At 43.1% G+C, this 26,021-nt stretch overlaps 1 long non-coding RNA gene across 1 annotated transcript; it reads right to left on the bottom strand.

Moving 5' to 3' along the window:
• Positions 1 to 1,312: 1,312 nt before the first annotated feature.
• On the bottom strand, positions 1,313 to 11,293 carry LOC141090512 (uncharacterized). The gene is made up of 3 exons (XR_012232416.1): positions 11,141 to 11,293; positions 1,973 to 2,116; positions 1,313 to 1,664 (listed from the first exon to the last, which is right to left on the bottom strand). It is a non-coding gene; the product is annotated as an uncharacterized lncRNA (long non-coding RNA).
• Positions 11,294 to 26,021: the final 14,728 nt, after the last annotated feature.

Genomic DNA, 26,021 nt, shown 5'->3' with positions numbered 1-26,021 from the left:
AATCCTGAAAACATGATCTGTTGATGGGCTTTGAGGACTGGAGTTGAAGAACACTGGTCAAGCGATAAAAAGATAGTCCAAAGGACTGTGCATCTCTGGTTACTATTGGCCAACACTAGATGTGCTGCCTGCAGACTAAACCCATATCTGGAGGTTCATAGCATTTATTTTTTTTACTAGACAGGTTACCTTTAAGATACAACAAGGATTTACCTGAAGTCCTAAACACTGCAAATACACTATGGCACATGAGAAACACTTCTGCTGAAATTGTGTTCAAAATTGTGCCATGCAGCATACAGTATTATCATATTTTTCTTGTGATTTACATTTTTCATTCTGTTGGACATGCCTATAATGCCACTAAATTACATAGGATTTTTTCTATGCCTATCTATGCTTTGTCAGAGCAGCAATACACTTTACGAGTATATTTTAGTATGCAGATTCACATAGGTCTATGTAATACTTTTGTCTAGTTCAGCGGTTCTCAACCTGTGGGTCGCGACCCCAGCGGGGGTCGAATGACCAAAACACAGGGGTCACCTAAAGCCATCGGAAAATACATATTTCCGATAGCTTTAGCCGCTGAGAAGTCGTGCTACCGTCTGCAACAGCGCTAGTCACCGTTATGGATGCGTGTTCCAAACTGAATGCCTGCATGCATGCGCAGATATGAATGCATCATCCGTCCGGGGCCTAAGGGGTGGGGGGGACGCTCCACAGTCCATAGCAGCGCATTACGTGTGTCTGGCGCTTGCTGACGTCATCAGTGGGCGGACACAGCAAGCGCCGGAGGACAGAAGCCTAGGAGGCGGAGAGGCAAGAGGCGAAGAGCCAAGAGAGCCTGCGAGACAGCCTGCTTGTGTAAAAAAGGTTAATAATGTAAAAATCACAGTTTTAAAGTAGCCACCAAAATTATTTTTTGGTTTGGGGTCACCGCAACATGAGGAACTGTATTGCGGGGTCACGGCATTAGAAAGGTTGAAAACCACTGGTCTAGTTGATCCTCTTCATTTAGCAATTCTACATATATACCTTTCCACTTAAATAAAAACGCGGGTCGCAATTTATCAAAGCGATTACACCAGAATTCTGGCATAAATTGCTTTGAAAAGTCGCCAGATCTTCTGCCTCATTTATGGTGAGTACTGCTGTGTGGTTCTGGCAGCTTCACGATCTCATGCATCTGATACTCTGCAATGACGTTTTAGAAAGTCACAGCAGTGTAGTGTGTGGACTGCATCAATGTTTTAAGTCTAAAGTGTGATGGAAATATATATACAGTACAGACCAAAAGTTTGGACACACCTTCTCATTCAAAGAGTTTTCTTTATTTTCATGACTATGAAAATTGTAGATTCACTCTGAAGGCATCTAAACTATGAATTAACACATGTGGAATTATATAATTAACAATTAAGTGTGAAACAACTGAAAATACTGTAGGTCTTATATTCTAGGTTCTTCAAAGTAGCCACCTTTTGCTTTGATTACTGCTTTGCACACACTTGGAATTCTCTTGATGAGCTTCACGAGGTAGTCACCGGAAATGGTCTTCCAACAGTCTTGAAGGAGTTCCCAGAGATGCTTAGCACTTGTTGTCCCTTTTGCCTTCACTCTGCGGTCCAGCTCACCCCACACCATCTCGATTGGGTTCAACTCTGGTGACAAGTGTGGTTTCAAGAGGTGACAGTTACACTTTAGTTACTTAATCATCATCTTGCCATGCATTAATCACAATATATTCCATACATATATTTAGATAGCCAATAACAAAGGAGCTTGACCATATGGTAATCAACTAACCACCCCTTTCTATATGAAATTATAAAAACCATGTATGTACAATAAACCATCAGTTTATTACTCAGTCTAATTGGGAACGGCTGCAGCACACACAGGGATAGATTTATCCTAACCAAATTACCATAACAAAGGGAGATTGGCAAGTATTTAAAGATGGCTATACCTGTAAATACCTGGCCTGTAAGACAAAGGTCCAGGCACACAGAGGGGCATTTCAGAAGAAAGGTGAGCTTTCGGGAGAAAAGGTTGAAGCCATGGGCAACTTTTTTCTGTGTACAGTCGGTGCCCCCAATGGGTTCCAAGACAGCTATGCAGATTGTAAAAGACAGAGAAGAAAGGAAGCAGTAAAACAAGTGGGACCAATATTGAAAAAGGCAAAAAAAAAAAAAAAACAGAGTGTGAATGTTTGGATGAACAAAAAGGCACAGACAAGGGAAGAAAATAGCAAGTGAATAAATGATGTTTGAGAATGTGCAGCAGTGTGGAAGGTGTATATGAATGTTTTGATTGACAAAGTTTAACCAGAGACCCAGACAAAACAGATGGACTTGTAAACACTGTGATCAGACTCAGACAAACCCAGAATGGGCAGCACGGTGGCTTGGTGGTTAGCACTGCAGCCTTGCAGCGCTGGAGTCCTGGGTTCGAATCCCACCAAGGACAACATCTGCAAGGAGTTTGTATGTTCTCCCCGTGTTTTCCTCCGGGTTCTCTGGTTTCCTCCCACATTCCAAAGACATACTGATAGGGAATTTAGATTGTGAGCCCCATCGGGGACAGCAATGATAACATGTGCAAAACTGTAAAGCGCTGCAGGATATGTTAGCGCTATATAAAGATTATTATTATTAATATTATTAATGAATAGCTACTTGTGTGACCTGTGCTACTGACCTAAGAGAGTTGCGATAAATCCTGTCCAGACAAGATCATATATAGTAACATAAGAAGCTGACATAATAGTGGGGACATTGACCTTTGAGGAGTAAGCTGACAGTAGACATCAGATGACCAACCACATCAGGACGTAGAAGGGCGACTAGAATAAGAAAGTTGCAGTTTCAGGTGCTGGAGCAGCTGACTGACCCTGAAAACCAACCATTCCTGTTTTACAGACACATAAAGGAAATACAGGAGACATATAAGTGTACCTGGGCAGACTTAGAGAGGTTTGTGAGTTTAAAGGCAGCTGGCGCACTAGGACATATAATTAAGACACACAGATGAGGCAAAGAATCAGGCTTGGGGCATGGATGATAAATCAGCACGGTCAGGGGAGACGTACTGTGAGTCACTAAACCAGTGGGATACAGTGGAACAAACAGAGCAGTCTGTACTCCTGACTAACGAGACACAGCTGAAATGGGCAGACATGGGGTACATTTGCATAAACCCACTTGATGTTAGAATACTGGTGAATGCATTCATTGACGGTATGAACAAAGACTTTCGAGACGCAGTACAGATAGCCAGACCTGAATGGAGATATGTAGATCCGAAAGATCTCCTTAAAGGGGATCTGTCACCCTTTTTATCCCCTATTAGCTGCTGGCATTGACATCGGGGGCTTATCTACAGCATTCTACAGCCCCCAATGTAACCTGAAAGAGAAGAAAAACACGTTATATTATACTCACCGACGTGGGCGGTCCGGTCCGATGGGTGTTGCGGTCCGGCGCCTCCCTTCTTCATGTGATGACGTCCTCTTCTCCCATCCTGAAATGGCTCCAGCGCAGGCGCATTGCTCTGCCCTGTTGAGGGCAGAGCAGAATTCTGCAGTGCGCAGGCGCCAGACCTCTCCCAACGCCTGCACAGTGCAGGACTCTGCTCTGCCCTCAACAGGGCAGAGCAGTGCGCCTGCGCCGGAGCCATTACAGGATGGGAGAAGAGGACGTCATCGCATGAAGAAGGGAGGCGCCGGACGGGACGGCGACGGCGACACCCATCGGACCAGACCGCCCACCTCAGTGAGTATAATATAACTTGTTTTTCTTCTCTTTCAGGTTACATCAGAGGCTTATCTATAGCATTACAGAATGCTGTAGATAAGCCCCCCGATGTTTATGCCAGCAGCTGCAAAGCCAAAAAATGGTGACAGATTCCCTTTAAGGTAGCTAAAGTAGTTGAGCAAACAAGGACGATAAGGGCCCCGTCACACATAGCGATCTCGCTAGCGAGATTGCTGCTGAGTCACAAGTTTTGTGACACAACAACGATCTCACCAGCGAGATCGCTGTGTGTGACAGCGATCAGCGACCGGCCCCCCTGCCGGTATCGCTGATCGCTCTTGGAAAGCCCTGGACATTTCTTTGATCGCAGGTCTCCTGCTGGCCAGCACCCATCGCTGCGTGTGACAGGCGGGAGACCAGCAATCAGCTGGTAACTAACATACACATTGGGTATCTAAGGGACGTGCGTCACGTAGAAACCCAATGTGTACCTTAGTTACCCGCGCGCTGATGCAGGGAGCTGGTAACTAAGGTAAACATTGGGTTTCTAAGTGACGCACGTCCCTTAGATACCTCAGCGCGCTGGTAACTAAAGTACACAGCGACGCCGCTCGCTGGTGAAGTTGTCTGTTTGACAGCTCACCAGCGATCATGTAGCGACTCACCAGCGATCCTGACATGTTGATATCGCTGTCGGGATCGCTGGTGAGTCGCTGTGTCGCTATGTGTGACGGGGCCTTAAGACAACCTGTCATGTATGCTGGAGCACAAGGAAAACAGTGAAGACGTAATAAGGGACCAAGGGACCTAGAAACAGTGAGGTGCTGGAATTGTGGTGCTTACAAAACTTATTGTTAGCAACAATACCCCTATGAATTTACTGTCATGATTAAATTGGGGGAAAAAAAAAAAGAGGAAACACTCCTCCTTGTTTAAAGCAATACCCCTTGAGGCTAGCCAAATGAATGGCCCTGAGCAGGGATATTGAAGAGTATGATAAGGCATTAAGAAAAAAAGGACCGAAGGGTTCCCCTGACACTTATAGAATGGTTCATGACATAAGGGCTATTAATGATGTTTCAGAAAGTGTGACCTCAATTGTCCCTAACCCACACACATTACTGTCACAGATCCCAGCAACGTCAACATGTGGCGCCCCTGAGGATTCAGCTGCCACAGAGGTACTGCACCTCCTCCTGAGGAGTGGTGCCCCACCATCCAGGTAAGTTGGAGGCTCCTCACCACGCTCCAACACTCGCATCCCACACAACACAGTAGTTCAGCACAGCCACATTGCGGCTCCCTGCTTGGAGTGTAGCAGAGCACCTTTGGTGGTTGCCTGCTTAGAACACGAAACGTGCTGGGAGGCGGGTGGAGTTAGAATACATAAAAGAGTAGGAAGGTTTAGAATTTCAGTCAGTCAGTCAGTCAGAGAGTTCAGAGGAGAGACAGAGGAGAGAAGATCCCTGGGAGAGGGATGGAGGAAAGAGGTGCTGCAGCAGATCTCAGTGACCTGGGTCTGCTGGCACGGGAAAGGGAAGAAGGAGAAAGACATTGAACAGAAACCTGATCTTCCATAAGAAGGAAAGACGAGTACAGAACGTAGGAGTAGAAGGGAACAGAGGACGTGGGTTAGGAGAGAACCCTGCCTAGGAGTTCTAAGCGCAAGGCCGGGGCCCAGTCCCCAAGGTTGTATGGACACTAATGGTTCTGCAGCAGACACCGGTGGAGTAGCGGGCTGTAAATGCACTACTCCCATCTCAGACTTGGGGGCACAACAGCAACATTGATAGTGAGCCGGGACTTAAGAAGCAAGGAGTCCCCGAAGCAGGCTACAGCTGTCTGCCGTACAAGGAAAGTTCATAAGAACGTTTGTCAGGAGGAACTCCAGTGTAACTCAGTACTAGGAGTACTTCACACTTAAAGGCGCTATAGAGGAGACGTTCAGGAAGGCACATGGTGGCAGAGTGTTGGAAGGGAGCATCCTATCTTGCCTGGAGGTTGACTGAGTCCCTGACCCGGAGGACACAGCACGGAGGCAGGCACCTGTATGTACTACAGACTGTGAGTAAAGCTTTGGAACTACAAGCCCTGGTGTCCTCCATTCATTCCTGCGCCAACACACCTGGTACCGCTACATCTGGGTACCAGCTTCTACACTGCCTGCGCCTCTCCTCTACCCCTACATCTACACTGCCCTGGGACTACAGCTCCACCTGTGGGGAGCTTCACCTTCTTGGCTGCAACACACCACCAGTCCCAGAGGATCTGCATGCAGCGTCGGCGTAACATCTCACTTGCCGAACACCAAAGGTGGCATCACGAACTTTTCATTTAATCCATCACATTCCACCATTGCAATTCCCCTTTTACTTGGGCGCCCAGGGCCACGGACCGGGTCACCGCTGCTGTGACATTCCCTTCTGGGAGACCGGCCTGATACCGAGTACCCCACGGCCCTGGGAGGGCGACCCAAACATGTTTTACAGTCATTGATTTGGCTAATGCATTTTTCTCTGTACCCCTGCACCCTGGCTGACAGTATTGTTTCCTTTACTCATAAAGATAAACAATATTGTTGGACAGTCCTCCCACAAAGGGGGAAAGAAATCCCCTGCCATCTATTCAGCAGCGATGGCAGGGATCCTTGAGTAGTGGCAATCACCTCATCCGCAGATTGTACTTTTGCAGTACGTGGATGACCTTTTGCTCTGCTGCCCGGACCAGAGGTCCTGCAAGGAAGCTACAGTTTCCTTGCTATGTTTTTTTAGCAGAAAAGGGTTGCAACTTGCAAGGTCTCACGTGACAAATTGCAGTATTGCAAACAAAAGGTGACATTTTTGGGACATTGTATTGCCGAAGGTACGAGACACCTGACTGAAGACAGAAAACAGGCAATTCAAAATCTCCCTTTACCCAGGTCACATCAGCATCTACGCACCTTCCTTGGTTTGGTGACCTACTGCAGGCCTTGGATAAGGTCTGCTTCACAAAATGATGCAACCACTTTATGACTGCTTGTCATCAGACCCTATGATCTCACTCAAGAAGCAATTGATTCCTTCCATTCTCTCAAACTGCTCATTGTGTCAGCCCTGGCCTTAGGCATGCCAAACTATTACCAGCCATTTTTATTGTTTTGCACAGAGCAGGGAGGAGATGCTACCGCAGTACTGACACAACAACATGGAGGGAAACAGAGACCAATAGCTTACTACTCAGCACAAATAGACCCAGTGATCAGAGGGTCACCTACGTGTGTCCGTGCAGTAGGAGCAGCTGCACTACTACTAGGAAAGGCATGTGAGACCACACTGATGTTTCCTTTGACAATTTATTCCCCATATGACATCCATTCCATACTCGTACAAGTTCAACCAAAACATCTGTCTATGGCCAGACAGCTCCGACTTGAATGTGCTCTACTAATTCCTGAGTATGTCACCCTCAAAAGGTGTGACGATCTGAATCCAGCCACCCTCCTGCCTGTGGATTCAGAAAAGGGGGAATTGGTGACCGTATTAGCAAGTGAGGAAGAGTATTTTGACATGACGCATGAACATGACTGCATACAACTGATGAGTCAGGAGACAGTGGGTTTTGCACACGTTCATGAAAAACCTGTTCCTAAAGCAGATTTTGAGTTTTCTTTTTTGTAGATGGCTCCAGATACCAACAGGATGGGCGATTCTACACTGGATATGCAGTAGTAGCCTCACATGAGGTAATCCGAGCTGAACCACTCCCTCCTCACATGTCGGCAAAGGAGGCAGAGTTGAAGGCACGCACTGAGTGCAGAGCCGCTGCAGGTAAAGTCGCTAATATTTACACAGATTCGAATTATGCATGGGGAATAGCCCATGATTATGGCCCTATCCGGAGAAGCAGAGGGTTCTTTACATCAGCCGGTAAGCCCATTAAAAATGCAGAGCTGGTGAAACAATTGATGGAGGCATTGATGTTACCAGTCCAGGTTGGCATTGTCAAGGTAAAAGCACACACAAAAGGTGACTCCGTGGAGGTAGAGGGCAACAGAAGGGCGGATGAGGCTGCTAAAGTAGCAGCAAGGCGGCCTAGGGAGCAGTGGACGGTGGCGGGGAGTCAGCGTATTCCAGCCACACTGAGCCTAGATGTCCTGAAATCTCTCCAGCAACAGGCTGCCCAAACAGAGAAGGAACACTGGGGGAGACTGGGAGCTGAGCTGAACTCAAATGGAGTATGGGAGAATAAGAATAAATTGTGCCTACCGAAGTCCCTGTTCCCAATTATGGTGCAAGCAACACATGGCCCCACTCACGCCTCAAAAAGTCACATGTGTGCCATGGTAGATGCCTTCTGGATCGCTCCTGGTTTCAGTTATGCAGCCGCGAAACTCGTACAATCATGCCTCATCTGTGTACAGCACAACCAAGGTAAAACAGTAAAAGTCCCTAAGAAAGCGACACCTAGGCCTCTTTACCCGTTTCAGAGACTGCAGATTGACTACATACAACTACCAAGGAAGGAGTGTATGCAAATGTCCTAGTATGTGTAGATCTCTTCTCTGGTTGGCCGGAAGCCTATCCGGTAAGGCCGCTTTCACATTAGCGCTTTTTAAGCGCACGCACGGCCGGGGGTAGCTCCGCCCCCGAGCCGGCTCTCTGCCCGGCGTGCCCGCCCCTTGCTTGTAGCGCCGCCTACTAGCGGACAGCGGCGCCTGCGATCGGCGCACCCTATCTTTAGCATAGGGTGCGCAGATCGTGCGCAGGCCGTGCGCTAGTTGCGCTTTGACCTGCGCTGCGCACTCTTGACGGTGCGCCGTGCGCGCCAAAATCCGAAAAGTTCGATTTTGGCGCGCACGGCGCACCGTCAAAAGTGCGCAGCGCAGGTCAAAGCGCAACTAGCGCACGGCCTGCGCACGATCTGCGCACCCTATGCTAAAGATAGGGTGCGCCGATCGCAGGCGCCGCTGTCCGCTAGTAGGCGGCGCTACAAGCAAGGGGCGGGCACGCCGGGCAGAGAGCCGGCTCGGGGGCGGAGCTACCCCCAGCCGTGCGTGCGCTTAAAAAGCGCTAATGTGAAACCGGCCTAAAATGTGAAAATGCTAAAACGACTGCAGACAAACTGATGACAGAACTATATTGAACTATTGAATCCATTAATTCTATTTCAAGTGTTCCCTCCCTCCTCTAACAGGAAAGAGCTGGGTAGAGTGCTTGCCTCTTGCACTCCTTTCTAGTCAGACACACTCCAAATAGAAACACAGGTTTGTCTCCTTTTGAAGTCCTGTTTGGTAGTGCACCAAAGACTGGTCTGTACTTCCCACAGGTGCTACAAATGCAACACGGTGCTAGGACAGCCTATGTCCAGGCCTTACAGAAAAGCCTTAATGTAGTGCATAAACATGTGTTTTCATCCATTCCAGATCCTAATGCCAGGGGAGATGTGCATCAGCTGAATCCAGGTGATTGGGTGGTTATACGGAGACACATGAGAAGAAGCCTGGACCCACGATTTGACGGCCCCTTCCAAGTCCAGCTGACCACATCCACATCAGTGAAACTTGAGGGAAAGCCCACCAGGATCCACGCCAGTCACTGCAAGAAGGTCCTTTCACCAGCAGAACGACTGTTCTCCTAATCACCTTGCTGGCAGTGACAGGATTACTACACTCTACAGAGACACAGGACAAACTCTTAAATGCTGACTGGACAACAAACTTATTCGGCATCATGCTCATCTCATAAAGGACATGGAAGGACAGAAACCGAAAGACTGTTGGTTCTGTACACACAGCCCAGTATTTGCAAGGACTATGCCATACTTAGCCTTACCTCTGGAGCCATGGAAGGTATTAACCCCACACTGCATACACAATGAGACTTGGACTCAATCTAGGTTTTGGGAAAAAGATGTGCCCCAAGATATATCTGCCTCTTGGCTATAATCGAAAGAGCCGCTAATCCCTGGTTTCAGTTTAATACAACGCGGCCTAAGGTACAAATGTGAAGGAGGAATGTGTCAAATAATTGGTCCCACCTGTTGTAATTATATTGACCCTGCAGGCAATCTCCAGATCAGGGCCAGTATAGACAAAATAGGTGAACTTAGAGACCAATGGTTAAAACAACACAGTGCAAACAGAGACTCCTGGTGAGGTAACACATTCTTTTTTAATCCAGCAAATTGGTTTACAGACTTGTATGCAAATTTTGTTGTTTTGCTTATTGTTTTATGTAGCCGTAAAAGCGCTAATATATGTATCACTTAAGCTACTGAATAATGTATGTGTGAAAAAAGAATCTAAGGCTGAACCTTCTGTAGTGTATCATAGACCCCAGACAGCCATTGCTGGTGGGGAACGTGAGTGTCCACACTGAGGGTGGATGGGCAAAGCAGGTAGGAAGCCCCCTATGGGTACTAGACCCATGAGACAGTAGCTCATTTGTGGATATCAGCTGACCCTGTGGCAAAGGTTATACCATTTACAAAAGGGGGAAATTGATATAGAAGGTTTGCCTTCATATCCTTTTAATTGCCTTTAATACTTCAATTGCCTTTTGCCTATTATTGCTAGAATTATTCTTATGACACTGCAGACTATTAGTCTCTGTTTCAAGGAGACTATACTTGTTATCATATATGTTCTCAATAGTCAGCCACAACGTGTTCTGGGTACATTGTAAACAAGGTATTGACCCTGAGGAGATGGTGGGTGATGTTGGGGGCCACATGAGCTCCATAGAATAACATATTGTTGTAAATGGTATAAAAGATTGCCTTGTATTTCATTGCGTCAGATAAAGTGATTTGCCCACGGCCCGTGTGAGCAGTCTCTTTTGTCTCCAAGCACTTGCAAATTAATAATAATAATAAATTTTATTTTTATAGCGCCGACATATTCCGCAGCACATTACATTTCAGAGGGGATTTGTACAGACAATAGACATTACAGCATAACAATAATCACATACAGTAGATTATAACAAATACCAAGAGGAGTGAGGGCCCTGCTCGCAAGCTTACAGTCTATGAAATTAAGGGAGTAAAACTCCTAATTTGGACTCACTAGTGATCTGGCATATCTGACTCTGGGTCAGAACGAAAACAGCTACGACACCAATAACAAAGGAGCTTGACCATATGATAATCAACTAACCACCCCTTTCTATATGCAATTATAAAAACCATGTATGTACAATAAACCATCAGTTTATTACTCAGTCTAATTGGGAACTGCCGCAGCACACACAGGGATAGATTTATCCTAACCAAATTACCATAACAAAGGGAGGTTGACAAGTATTTAAAGATGGCTATACCTGTAAATACATCAAAGACTGGGATAAGTAAGGTCTGAAGAGAACTCTGTCAAGCTAAAAACAAAAATCATCCTTTGTTACCTTTCAATTCTTCTCGCTCTTACACTTGTCAGCAGTTAATTCTTCTTTGCATATTTGGTTATATGAGTGTTATATAGTCAAACATAGAATTTCTGTTGCTAGGTTACTTTGACATATTCTGCATTGCTTCCTTTCCATTATCCAGAAAAACAAATCAGTTCATCTGCAATGACAAAGACAGACGCACAATTATTTGACCAAGCCTTTGTGCTTTGTAGATTGGTTGAATGGTGACCTGTAAAACGACATGGTCATGTACACAATATTACATTTTTCACAGTAAAGTGTAATATTGTGTACATTACAGGTTATTAATATGATTTGAACATAATGCAGTTGCCTGTGAAACGCTGAATTCAGTAGTTCAAAATAATAATGGAAATGTCTGTTAGGTAACCAGGTCTTTGATGTCTCCGTATATCTCAAAGTTCTGTATTCCTCACAGCTTGATATTTACCGTTCTTTTTCCTTCAATAACTATGTGCAGTTACATATCCCATGTCTTGAACATCCCATTGTGCACATCCATACATGGCCCCTGACATCGTTATAGGGTGTTTTTTATCTACTGTATATTTTACCACTCTTCCTTTTGTCTTTAACAATTTATTGTAATTTTCATTTCAATGCGTTATCATTCCACAAGTTAAAGTATATCTGTCTTTTCATTCAAAACCTTTACAAAAGCATTGTCTTGCTACTTTTATCCACACAACTAATTAAAACAGCTTTTAGTGCACATAAGTGTCTAGTAAAGCACCACAGAATAAATGGTGCTATAATAATAAATAATAATAATACCTCTAGAAGCTGTCCCATACTTTGCATTTTGTAATCTACCATTTTGCTGGATTATAAAAGATCGGGACGGTGTTAGCAATTGTAAAAAAAAAATACTAACATGGCTCTCACCAGTTCCATCTCACAGCCCCACTCTGGTCAATTTTGTCTTTTTCGGTCTAGTCTTCAGTATGTCATTCTTACGATCTTCAGGGTCTTCTGCACTGACTATACCAGCATTAGGCCACTCAATGTGAGGAATAACATAATGTCAAGATGGCAAAATTAGCTAGGTAACAAGATAGCACAATAGGGTGTTTTTTGGATAACAGTGGTGGTGTTAAGGTGGTTAGGCTCATTTGGTTTGGTTGTGTATTACACAATGCTGTTATGGCATGGACAATAGCAATCCTAGCTGCTGCAGCACCATGTGTTAAAAAAGCAATGTAATATCTTGTAGGTAAGGAAAGATGGGATTCCTGCACTGCTGGTATAGAGCCAAATGAAGAATCATTAAGACAAGGATCTGTGCTTTTGTCCTTAAGATGTGGGATTACTTAAAAATATGTAGACAATAAAACCACATTGCTATCATCCTTGTCTCACTGATTCTTCATTTGAATCTATATCAGCAATGCAGGAAACTCATTATTCCATACCTTCCAGATAATGTTATGATGATCATTGATGAGCATCACCACCCTGCCTGCGGTGCCAAGTGAACTCTGGAGGCTCCAAATATAGTGGACATCGGAAGATGGTTAAAATGGTCCAGTGTAGGCTGGACTAGAAGGGGCTACACAATTGGACATGTGAGAGCCATGTGTATGCTTTTTTTTTCTTTTATTTATGTTTATCATGACCAGCAGTCCAATTACACCCAAGAACACAATAAAGCACATTCAATTTGTATCGAATACATTTGCTATGAATTGAATTTCCTGCATAAATTTGTGCAAATCTGTGAAATCAAATTTTTGCAGATTCACTAATCCCTAATGTTTCAGTTTTTCAGCTTAGAATCTGTACCATATACAGTATATAGCATGCAAGCTCTGTTTTTTTGTGTGTGTATTTTTTTGTGGTGGGAGTTGTCACATAGGAAGCAGAGGATTTAAGGCTATCTCCCAGCCAAATACATAATTAATAACATTCTTACTGGCTGCTGTTATCACTAGGGTGAATTTACAATTTATGAATTTGTAATCTCTATGTGAGAAACAGTATACATTTGTATGCAGGCTCTCCAACCAACCATTGCATTGACATCTGCAAGGAGTTTGTATGTTCTCCATGTGTTTGCGTGGGTGTCTTCCAGATACTCCAGTTTCCAGTTACACAATCCAAAGACATATCGATAGGGAATCTAAGATTGTTAGCTCTGATGGTGCCAGTGCTGATAATGTTTGTAAAGCACTGTGACATTAATAGTGCTATATAAATGAGTAAAAAAAATTTTAAAAATCAATTACCGTATATACTTGTGTATAAGCTGATATTTTCAGCCCATTTTTATTGGGCTGAAAGTCCCCCTCTCGGCTTATACACGAGTCATACACCGGGGGTGGGCGGGGGAGGGGGAGCGGGGGTGTCAGAGACCATACTCACCTCTCCTGGCACTTCTCTGCTTCCGGCATTCAGTGGTCACATGGTACCTCTCATTAAACTCATGAATATGTGCATATTTATGAGTTTAATGGGCAGTACCATGTGACCAGCTGAAAGCAGGAAGCAGACGGCAGAGGGAAAAGTAGGGGCTCCCGCTGTAGAGAAGACCTTGCGCCAGGAGGGGCGAGTATGACGGAGGCAGAGTGATATTCACCTGTCCCCATTCCAAGCCTTGCACCGCTGTGTCTCCGGGTCCTCCTGCTGTGACGGCAGAGGGCGCGATGACGTAGTCAGTGTGCACCCTCTACTGTCACTGCAGAGACCTAGGAGCCACAGCGGTGGATGGCGATGGAACAGGGACAGGTGAATATCGCCGGTGTCGGGGGCTCAGGACACCGGTACCTGGCCCCCAGCGACGGAGAGGTGAGTATGTCATTTTTTTTATTGCTGCAGCAGCAAATAAGGGGTGTTTATGGAGCATCTTATGGGGCAGCATTAACCCTTGTGCAGCAGCATATGGGGGGTATTTATGGGGCAGCATTAACCCTTGTGCAGCAGTATATGAGGGGTATTTATGGAGCATCTTATGGAGCAGCATTAACCCTTGTGCAGCAGCATATTATGGTGGGTATTTATGGAGCATCTTATGGGGCAGCATAATCCCTTGTGCAGCAGCATATGGGGGGTTTTATCTATGGAGCATCTTCTTGGACCACCATTTAACCCTAGGCTTATATGCGAGTCAATAAGTTTTCCCATTTTTTGTGGCAAAATTAGGTGGGGTCGGCTTATACACGGGTCGGCTTATACACGAGTATATACAGTAGTACAGCTTGGCTGCTCAAACAAATCTACCCTTGCACAATTAAAAACAGCCAAATAAAACACAATGTCCAATGATGTTATAGCACCGCAGATGTGAAAAGGATAATACAGATCAAAATTATTTTATACAACATTTTCTACTTGTTAATAAATATCACTTGACTAACAGAAGACACTTTGTAATGTGCTCAATATTAATATTCGCTGTTCAAAGCCATAAAGTAGAATCTAAAAAGAATTTATGCTCATGTGTAATAGCAAGGCACATATTTTCAACCTCCACTTTTAATTAATTTGTCCTAACTGAACTCTGGTTGCGGAAGTTACTGCAGTTGCTTTCTTAAAGCCATTCTACACAACATAAGTGCATATGATTGTTTATCACTAAAAAGGTGTATTTGATGTATGAATTATATATCTTTCCTGGACGAAAGTCAGCTTACCTACTCTACTTCACCAGGATAGTTTATGTATTTTAGTAAGCTCTTTTAATATATGTAAATCCATAATGCACACAAGTTATTACTTCCCCATGTCAAATTGAAAATAAAAACTCTGCATTTTGAAGCAATAACAAACAGGATCCAAATTAGTTTGCACATCCATAGCCAGACTGCTGGCAGGTACTGTATTGGTGCCAAGACGTAGTCTCGAAATAGCTAATTAGCTTTCCAGCTGCAACAGCTTTTGGATCGGAGTTATATGTGAGCGTGTCGATAAAAATGCAACACACAAAACTAAAGAAACAAAAGCAGCTCTACTAACACCATCTAGGATAGGATAAAGTACTTCCATCTCACATATTTCTAGTTCGACAAATTAGAGACCATTTAGAATTTAATTTATCTCCATGGTTTGTGACACATTTTATGTACCGTAATATTTTCTAAGCCTATTTTTCTAAAGCCTTTCATGAAGTCTTATCTTACTGAGAAATAGTTTTTTAAGCATAAAAAGTCATAGACATTTATTTATATTATAATGCCCCACAATGTGATATTTAGTCTAGTCTCAAAGGAGCAAAAACCCTTTTGTTACATACCAAAGCTACATGCATACCAATAACCAATTCTCTTCTAACAGCGATAACAGATGTTATCTGGAAGAATATTTTCATTTTCTTGACACTAATATTAGAGTGTTTATAAGGCTACATTCCCACATCCGTATTACACATCCTAGTGCTGCCAATTTTTTTCTCAAACAATACACTGACCCATAGTGTTTCATTTAGACTTACATTATTTTGAAAAATTATTACGTGTCAGAGATAGGTTGATCTTTTGGTGCGCAAATTCCCCAACTTTGCTAAATTTTCTTTAAAAATTAATTTTGTGGTGAATAAATTTGCTCAAATCTAAACACTAAAAAGTTTGCAATTGTTCAGAAAATACATCTGGGAGAGCGGAGAAACTGACAGAGAATCCTGCTGACCATAAGAGCTTAGAAACTGCAGATAAGAGAGGACCCCGCTGATGATCATAAGAGCTTACACTATACAGGAGAGAACACTGGTGACAATAAGAGCTTACACACTACAAAAAAGAAAGGGGACCTCACTGATGATCATAAGAACTTAATTTCTTTAGGATACATAGAGGAACCCCCTAATCATAAGAACTTTCAATGTACATGAGACTGAGAGGACCCTGCTGATCTTAAAAGCTTACAGGAAAGAGAGAGGATCCCTCTGTTGATCCTTAGAGCTTACGCGAGGAGGGTGAGAGAGAGAGGGAGAGACAACCACACTTATCATAAGAGCTTTCACTCTACTGGAGAGAGAGGACCATGGTGACCATAAGGGCTTATACAAGAGAGAAAAGATAAAGGAGCCCACTAATCATTAAAAGAACTTACTCGACAGAAGAGAGAGACTTACCCAGTGATTCTGGAGATGGAAAACGACTCTGGTGTAGAATCTGTGCTCTGCTGGGAGCTGCTGATCTGTGATGGTCCACTTAGTATACCACTTCTTTCCTCTTCTTCTCCATCTATCTGTTCTTCCTTGCAACCATTCACTATGAAACAAACTAACTTATGTTCTCTTCTAATTGAAGTACCTCTTGGACAAGCAAGTGTTCATTGATAGCAGATTTTAGATGTTTTAATATAATATATTCATGTAGTCTCTTTTATGCTATCAAGTCAGTTTGTAAGTAATTGAAAAGTTTTTTACAATTTTTTTCTATTATTTTAAGGTACCTTTGCCTCAACTGATAGATCCTTTGATACATTATTTTGTCCTTTCCTTTTTGAATATTGATTTCATTTGCAAGCTTTTTTTCACCCTTTATGTATTTATGTGATGAAGGATAAAATGCTAAATGTTGCATTTATGTTTCATTTTGAGCTAGCACCATTTTTGTGTCCCCCATCTTCCAAGAGCTATGATTTTTATTTTTTTCTGTCCAATTAGCTATATGAGATATTATTCTCTGCAGGACAAGTTGTAGTTTTGAATGACGCCATCTATTTTATCATACAAAGCACAGGAAAAGAAATTAAAGTTGGATGAAATGGGGGGAAAAAAATCATTTCTGGCATTGTTTTTTGTGATTTATTTTACAGTATTGATTGGGTAAAAATAGCCTATAAATTTCTCAGTATAATATCGGTAACATCAGGTTTTTTTTTATTTCAGTGGTTCGAAAAAATGTTTAAGTCTGAAAAAAATGGTTTATGTTGACATTTTTCAAGACTTATAACCAGGCAAATATTTGCCACTAAGCACCAGATGTCCAATGCCTAGGGCGGTGGGTTGCAGGGGGTGGCACCCTGCTCAAAATTTAAAAAAAAATATATCTTTTTTTAATATTCCTTCCTCATCATAGCGAGGGAGGGGTGATGGGCGTGGAGAACAACTCCTCCCCTGCTCCGGGTCACACTGTAGTGCCACTGTCAGAAATTAATAGCAACATTTAAGCAGTTCCAGCTACTGCTGTAAGAGACAGATGCCGACTATGTAAAATAGCCAACATCTCCTAAGTCTGGAAAGAAGTCAGCTGCATAGCCCCCTCACACACTGAGACCCCCTCCCCTAGTGTATGTCTTTTTACATGAAGGGTATATGCACACAATAAGTGTTTGGTGCAGGAAAAACGCAGCTTAAAATAGATGCATTTTTACTGCGTTTTTTAAATGCATTTTTGTTGCAGATTTTTCCACACTCATTAGTATTGGTGAAATCTGCAGCAAAAACACAGAAATAATTGACATGCTGCAGATTTAAATAAGCAATGTGTGCATGAGACTTCAGGATTCTCAATCATTTTGCTGACATCAGGAAACCCTCATGGTTTAGTGACAAATCTGCACAGAAAAAATGCAACAAAAATGCAACAAATCTCCACATATGCACAGGACCTAAGGGTTTAAGTGTACAGTAATCTTTTGAAACCTATGTTACACTGCTTTATATATAAAGTGGAATAAAATATAGTGATAACATGATAAGTAATTCCAAGGTCTCCTATCTACCTCTGATGCAGACTCTGACGATTTCATCAGCTGATATGTGCCCCTTACTTTTTTTAGTTTACAAACTTTGGAATTATTTTTCACCCCTAAATAAAAAAGAACCTGTACATATTTTGTATCTATGAACTCGCAGTGACCTGGAGAATCATAGGTCAGTTTTAACATTTAGTAAACAAGGTAAAAAATAAACCCAAAAAACAATTGTGGAATTGCATTTTATTACCATTTTCCAATACATTATATGGTAAAACCAACAGTGTATTTCAAAAGTACAACTCCTCCCACAAAAAATAAGCTCTCACATGGCAATGTTTGCAGAAAAATCAAAAAGTTATGGCTCTGGGAATAAGGGAAGCAAAAAAATGAAAATGCAAAAAAGGAAAAATCCATGGGGTTAAGGGGTTAAGAGCAGGTGAAACTTTACATTCCTATATAAATACGTTGGTTTGAGCAAAAAGTGAAAAGTCTGTGGTCAGAAAAGAATTAGCGCCTCTTTGCTGTGGATGACCTGACATCATCTATAGCTACAGAAAAATAGTTACAAAAATGAAAAATGAATAACAATTACTATTGTGTCGCAGATAAATATCTCTTTAAATTGATCCATTAGAAGACTGAATCTATAGAAATAAATGCAAAAATAATACCATTTCTTTATGGTTAGTTCTGATTATTTCCATTGTTTATACATACACATATGACACTTCCTCTCTCACATAATAAAACGAAATTAACACAACTACAATACATTGCTACTTAAAGGGACCCTGTCAGCAGTTTTAGCCGATATAAGATACAGCCACTGCCTTTCAGGGCTTATCTACAGCATTCTATAATGGTGTAGATAAGCCCCGGGTCCGACCTGAAAGATAAGAAAAATAAGTTTTATCATATTCACCCAGGGGCAGTCCGGGGTGGTCGAGTCCGTTGGATGTCGCAGGTCCGGTTCTGGCACCTAACATCTTCTTGCGATGCCGCCCTCCTGTTGCTTAATCCTCCCCGGCATTGCGCTCCTGCGCAGGCGTACTTATCTGCCCTGTTGAGGGCAGAGTAAAGTACTGCAATGCACAGGAGCTGGGCCTCTCTGACATTTTCCAGTGCCTATGCACCTCAGTACTTTGGTCTGCCCTCAACAGGGCAGATGAGTACACCTGCGCAGGAGCACGATGCCCGCTAGTGATGAAGCAACAGGAGGGCAGCATCGCAAGAAGATGGGAGGTGCCGGACTTGGACCTACAACACCCATCGGACCGGACCGCCCCCCGGGTTAGTATAATAAAACTTTTTTTTAACTTTCAGCTCAGATTGGAGGTTTATCTACAGCATTATAGAATGCTGTAGATAAGCTTTGAAAGGCAGTGGTCGTATCTTATATCGGCCAAAACTGCTGACAGGTTCACTTTTATGCTCACTCCCTTATATACTTGTCAACTGTCCAAATTTTATCTTTTTGGGGCACTTCTGGTCATTCTGGGATTCTCCTGGGCAGGTCAGGGGGCTGAGCGTAAATGTCTGAGCGACACTCTTCATATCTCAACAGCAAAACCATAAATTCTATTAAGTGGCAATGGTCTAGATAAGTGTTTCTGCATTTTACACATCTGTAATAGCATATATCAATTATGGCCATTTTTGCCAGTTGAACCCATCTGTTTGAAGCTCTAGTTTCATGAAAATGGAAAAAAGGAGGTTGCATTCTGAGTCTGGGTTACTATGGGCAGCTGGAAATACAAGGTTTATATTTTATTGCCCTAAGTATAGGCATTAACATGGGCTGCTTTGGACTAGCTGTGATGAATCCTGAATGAATCATTTTTTAACATGTAATAAGAGGGTCAAAATTTCAAACCCCCATAAAACTTTCAATCAAAATTAGAAACGAGAATTTTTTGATATTTTATTTTATAAAAAGGATATGAAAAGTAGAAAAAAATCTAGAGCGGTCAGCACTATTTACGGTATGAAATGAATATGGAGATGCCCGCACTCCATGGCTGCAGTACAAACAGAAATACAGACACTATGTAATTAATATTAATTATTGTTAAATACATAAAAGAATGAGGTTCTCAGTGCATAGTTTAACCAAAATGTGTGAGCCCATCTGCCATGTGAGTGCCAAGACTTCAAGTGAACCAGTGAAGGATACAATTCAGCTATACTTTAATCTATGAGGAGTAGGTCAATTGGATTTTACCATGCTCCCAATTTTTAATATTAAAATTTAATTTCACTTACAAAGAAAATCAAGTAAAATTAATCCTCCATCTTATACCTCAGCAAAACCCAATTTTTTTATGTCCTACCAAGTAGTTATATGTAATTAAAATGTTGACTAATATTTAAAAATAGCTGTATGAAGAATGGTCTATATATTTTATTTGTGAGTGGGGATGTGAAGACTAAAGGGCCTGTCACACTAAGCGATATCGCTAGCAATATCGCTATAATGTCACTGGTTTTGTGACGTAGCAGCGATATCGCTAGCGATATCGCTATGTCTGATACTTACCTCCAACCAACTCCGCTGATTATCGCTGATCGCGCGAGAACGGCCTGGGCCGTTTCTTGTCGTCAGCTTCCTGCTGGGCTTTCTGTGGCGCCGACGAGCGACGCGTGGACGTGGGCGGGAGGACATCGGGATCGTCTCGTCTGACAGGTAAGTAGTGACCCCCGACCCCTGCTATGTCGCTGGTGAGATCTGCCTGTGTGGCAGCTCACTAGCGACCACTTAGCGATGCACCAGCGATCCTGACCGTGTCATATCGCTGGTTGGGATCGCTGGTGCATCGCTAAGTGTGACAGTACCTTAAGAGCTTTAAAAATAAAGAATTGAAGAAAAAGACCTGAAGGTGAAAAAACAACATCAAAGACCATCCCATAAATGACAATTAAATATGTTATACAGTTGTAGCCAAAAGTATTGACACCCCTGCAATTCTGTCAGATAATACTCAGTTTCTTCATGAAAATGATTGCAAACACAAATTCTTTGTTATTATTATCTTCATTTAATTTGTCTTAAATGAAAAAACACAAAAGAGAATGAAGCAAAAAGCAAAACATTGATCATTTCACACAAAACTCCAAAAATGGGCCAGACAAAAGTATTGGCACCCTCAGCCTAACACTTGGTTGCACAACCTTTAGCCAAAATAACTGCGACCAACCGCTTCCAGTAACCATCAATGAGTTTCTTACAATGCTCTGCTGGAATTTTAGACCATTCTTCTTTGGCAAACTGCTCCAGGTCCCTGATACTTGAAAGGTGCCTTCTCCAAACTGCCATTTTTAGATCTCATTTTCATTTAAGACAAATTAAATGAAGATAATACCAAAGAATTTTTGATTGCAATCATTTTCAGGAAGAAACTGAGTATTATCTGACAGAATTGCAGGGGTGTCAATACTTTTGGCCACAACTGTATCCTTAACGAAAACCTAGCAATCAACTATAGTAATTTCGCCAGCTGGTCCAAGTGTGCTATAAAGATATAGTAGCTCAATTCTATCATGTTCACTTGCATCTGGTCAGTAAAAATAGCTGCAATTCGGCATCTGTATGTTTTGGAGAAGTCTTTTATTAAGGAGAATCTGGAGGTTTCAGCTATTAGAACATGATGCCAGTTTAGGAGACACATCTTACATTATTTCACAGACATTGGAAAGAGTACACAACAGCTGTGAATTATCACTTCCAATCCTTCTTGTAAAAGTAGCCCAAAAGTTATCAACTCCAATCTAATAGTAGCTTATTTGGGCTACAAAAAGACCTGTAAAATTGCACTTCAGATTTATTGTCCTGATCTGAAATGCAACCCATGGTAGATGTATAGATCAGTGATGCCTGTAAACAAGATTTCACAGTGCCTTCACAGTTATTGTCCATGGAGTTTAGTTTTATCTTTATAATATACATGAAACCAAAATTTCTAAAATATAATCAAGAAAAAAGTATTTTTGTAAGAATCAAACAATCGATGCATGAACACACTGATTAGAATTAAATGAAAATGCATACTGAGGAAGTAAAATGAGGCTAAGGCTATGTGCACACGGTGCGGATTCTGCTGCGGATCCGCAGCGGATTTGGCCTTATGTCCTTGTGGCAGATGAGGCGTTTCAGTTAACGTGCAATGTCATGAGGCCATATCCCTGGCGCAACCTGGACCACCGGCGCAGAATTTATCACGTGCTCGGTGACTGGTGGAGTGTTCCTTTGGCATTCTTTGTGCCAAATGGCGGGTACTCAAGTTTGCCATTCAGCTGAGTGAACAAAATGTTAATGAAGTTGTTAAAGCATGTGTGGTTCTTCATAACTTCACCAGGATACATGATTGTTCCTCCTCCGCTGGTGCGTGGGTCAGACAATGTGCGTAGGGCGAGACCACCTATCAACCCTCAACGTAGACCGCTCTCTGGGCTCAAAGTGTGTGATATTTTCACAAATTACTTTATGTCACCTGAGGGGGAAACTTCTTAGCAAGAGCATGCTGTGTCTATGTTATAATTTTTTGGCTTATGTCTGTCTAAATATATATATTTAAACCCCTTATGATTCTATGACTGTTTAATTGCATTGGTAAACGTATGTTAGTATGCTGACACCTTTTTTTAGATTTGAGACAGAGACGTAAAATGTAGTAGACAAATGTTTACTTTTGCCTTTTTTTTTTCAAGAAAAACATATTATTGCCATATGATAAATGTGGCAATGGGCCAAATTGGCCTTTGTGCAGATGTGAACATTGGGTACAAATAACATTTTCTGACATACAAAACAACCACAAAACCATTAGGCAATACCAAAATGGCAACATCATAAATTTTGGTAGGTCGGGGGAGGAGAAGGCGGAAGACCAGCCTGTGTTTGCTGCTGGCTACTTTGCCCAACTTGGCCATCGCCCTGCTTGGGGGCATACTGTTGCCCATGATGTGGGTAGTGTACTGCCTCCTGGGATTGTGGTTGGTACTGGCCAGAGTGATACTAGAGAGGGGCCTCTTGTTGGGGCTGGTAGGCCCGTGTCTCATACCAACCAAAATAGTCATGTCGTCCCCAACCAGGTTGGGACCTGCCTCCAACACTGGGTGGGAACAAGTGGCCATATTGGTGAGGTTGGCTAGAGCCAGACATATGTGGCTGCTGTTGAAAAGGTTGGGTAGTGGGAGGAAGGGGGTGAGGTGTAGGCCCACGTATTTGAGTATCCTCAGAGCCTGCTTGAGCAAGCATGTGTGTGGGGTGCCTAAGGCGCATCAGATTTCTGGGTGAAAGCTGCCACCTCTCCAGATATTCAAATAACTCATATGGGGTATTGGGGTGTGTGCTTGCATCAAGCAGGATCTGAAAACATCCTCGAATACGTAGCCTCACCTCACAGGAAAGGGCACGAAGATAAAGGACCAGACTGTGTGAGTATGCCTCCTCGCCATCATCATTATTGACTCTAGCCAGATAGTTCAGTACCCCTGTGTCAACATTGGTATGGGTATCTTGGGCAGAGATATGGCGCCTTCTTCTTCCTCGCCGGGATGGTCCAGCAGGCTGTGGGGAGCCCCGGATCTGGGCAGTTGGGCTGCTGCTGATGTTTCCCTGCTCCTCCTGTATGGCTGATGGTGCAGCAGCAGACGGTCCTGCTTGTGGATGTGGTCCTGGTGGTGGGGTTTGTGGTGCAGGCACTGGGTTTTCCTGGGAGGAATCTTCACCCATGCTTCTTGGAGGGGGAGAAGATGGGCTAGCCACCTCATCCCCTACAGACCCAGGATCTATAATGGGCTCGGTATCTGAGCCAGTTCCTCTCTCCGTAAGGTTGGACTGAGTTCTGTTATGAAATAGAACAGAGCCAAAATGAAAGACATTTTTGTGGCCCTGTAAAGTATCTGTGTAATGTGGTGTGAGGTATCTACTTATGGTCTCAGATCTAGAATAGGAGCGAGGAAGGAGAGGCGATCATAATAAATATATTTTCACTTTTTGTGGCCTGCATCACCACTCCTGGCCCGTTGCTGACGTTCCCGCCTGTATTGGTCGCGGATGCTGCGCCAGCGTCTCATCACATCTTCCTCTGCAATGTGACAGGAAATATTCTCAATTTCACATATTTGCTAGGTCAAATTTGATACCAGTAGCCTAGGCATGTGGCCTTCTAGGGTGTGCTATCTACCCAGGGTGGCATATATAATTGGGGCATCCAGGCCAGATACACAGGGTCACAATTGTTCAGGTATCAAGTAACTACACTTAATAACTTGGTTGGCTAGGAGGATGAGGATCTTGTGGCCTGGGCCAAATTATGGCAGTGTAAAACCATGGGTCACATAAAAATCTACCCGCCTCATGAGGCAAAAAGTCCAAGCACAGGAAGGGGGGGGGCTGATTCTAAATACCTTTTTTGATGTGAGGTAATTTTAAACAGTTTTTGGGTTATACTTACTTAGTTGCTGCTGCTCCTCACGTGGCCGATCAGCAAAATCGTGGAACATCTGGCGACATATGCACCTCCATGACTCCTCCTTTCTTGCCCGGTTGGCAAAATGGGCATCACGTTGGTCCCAGATTTCTGGCCGCTCCTGCACTAATACAATAAGCATCTCCACATTGAGGAAATATGGCGCCATGATGCTGCAGGACTCTGTGGAGGCGTACTTCCTGGATGTCTGGAGCGCTTTTTGAGCTAATTAGCATGTCTAAGCTTCCTGATGATGGATTGGCCCATTTCCTGTCCCCTGCCAAAAGACCTGCGTATCACTCGCAAGTCACACGTGTGGTCTGTGTGTAATCTGTATTTTTTGCGCACCCATAGACTTGCATTGGCGTACTACGGGCGTAGTACGCTGACAATCGCAGCATGCTGTGATTGGCATGGACCATAGAATACGGACGAGAATTATACGGCTGTTGGGAGCTGCCCCATAGAGAATCATTTGTCCGTGTGTAATGTGTGCTTTTAACGCATCTCACTCGTCCGTATTGCTCTCTAGTGTGACCACGTCCTTACAGAGCTACTCCTTAGTTGCCTTGGCTGTGTGTTTTGGGTCATAGTCATGCTGGAAGACCTAGCCATGACCCATCTTCAATGCACTTACTGGGGGAAGGAGGTTGTTGGTCAAAATCTCGCAATACACGACCCCATCCATCCTCCCTTCAACACGGTGCAGTTGTCCTGTCCCCTTTGTAGAAAAGTACCCCGAAAGTATGATGTTTCCTCCACCATGCTTCGTGGTTGGGAAGGTGTTCTTGGGGTTGTACTGATCCTTTTTCTTCCTCCTAACACGGTGAGTGGAGTTGATGCCAAAAAGTTCTATTTTGGTCTGATCTTATCATATGACCTTTTTTAAATAAATTGTTGAACCAGGGAAGGTGTGAGGGACTATGTGAGTATTTTTATATTTTTATTACTTGGTTAGTAATGGGGGTGTCTGAGAGACACCCCTCCATTACTAACACCAGGGCTTGATGGCAGCAGTGATTTTTGACAAATCACATCTGACATCAACTACAAGTGCCATTATCCCGATTGCCACTGCATCAGGGCAATCAGGAAGAGCGAACGCACTTTTGGACTGGCTGTGGGGCTTGTTTTTTTCAGCTGGGAAGGCCCCAATAACCAGGAACCTTCCCAGCTTGATAATATCAGCTCACCGCTCTTTGCTTTACCATTAATGGTTCCATAATATAGGAGGGACTAATGTAATTTTTTTCATTCATTTATTTATTTATTTATTTGGTAAAACAAGCCAAAAAAGCTATAGAATAAGCTCCACTTGAAAGGCACTAAAGGGTGCAGGTTTATAATATGTAAGGAGGTTGTAAAATTATATATCTACAGGGAATCTATTTTATTTACCTAACATCTATCTATTCTGTTTGAGTTGTGAATTTTACTGTACTTGGCTGATGAAATTTCCTGGTTCCTCTGAGATATGTCTGTAAAAATCGGACATCATAAGAATGATCCTTGTATCATCCGATTTCTTTCTCACACCCATTAACGTGCATTGGCAAGTCTTGGACAATATACATGGCCCTACACAGCATGCTGCAATTTTTCCTCTGCCCGATTCGAGCTGAGGAAAAACTCGCAAATAAACACTGCCTAATTGAATAACATTGGTGCGAGTAAAATGCAATTTTTGATCACATTGCACTCAGCATATTTATACACATATTTATACCCAAAGGGTGAAATCCACA

The sequence above is a fragment of the Dendrobates tinctorius genome, unplaced genomic scaffold, assembly GCF_039654945.1.
Source record: "Dendrobates tinctorius isolate UK_male_01 unplaced genomic scaffold, ASM3965494v1 ptg000003l, whole genome shotgun sequence".
Lineage (NCBI taxonomy): Eukaryota > Metazoa > Chordata > Amphibia > Anura > Dendrobatidae > Dendrobates > Dendrobates tinctorius.
This window is presented reverse-complemented; position numbering and strand designations above follow the sequence as displayed.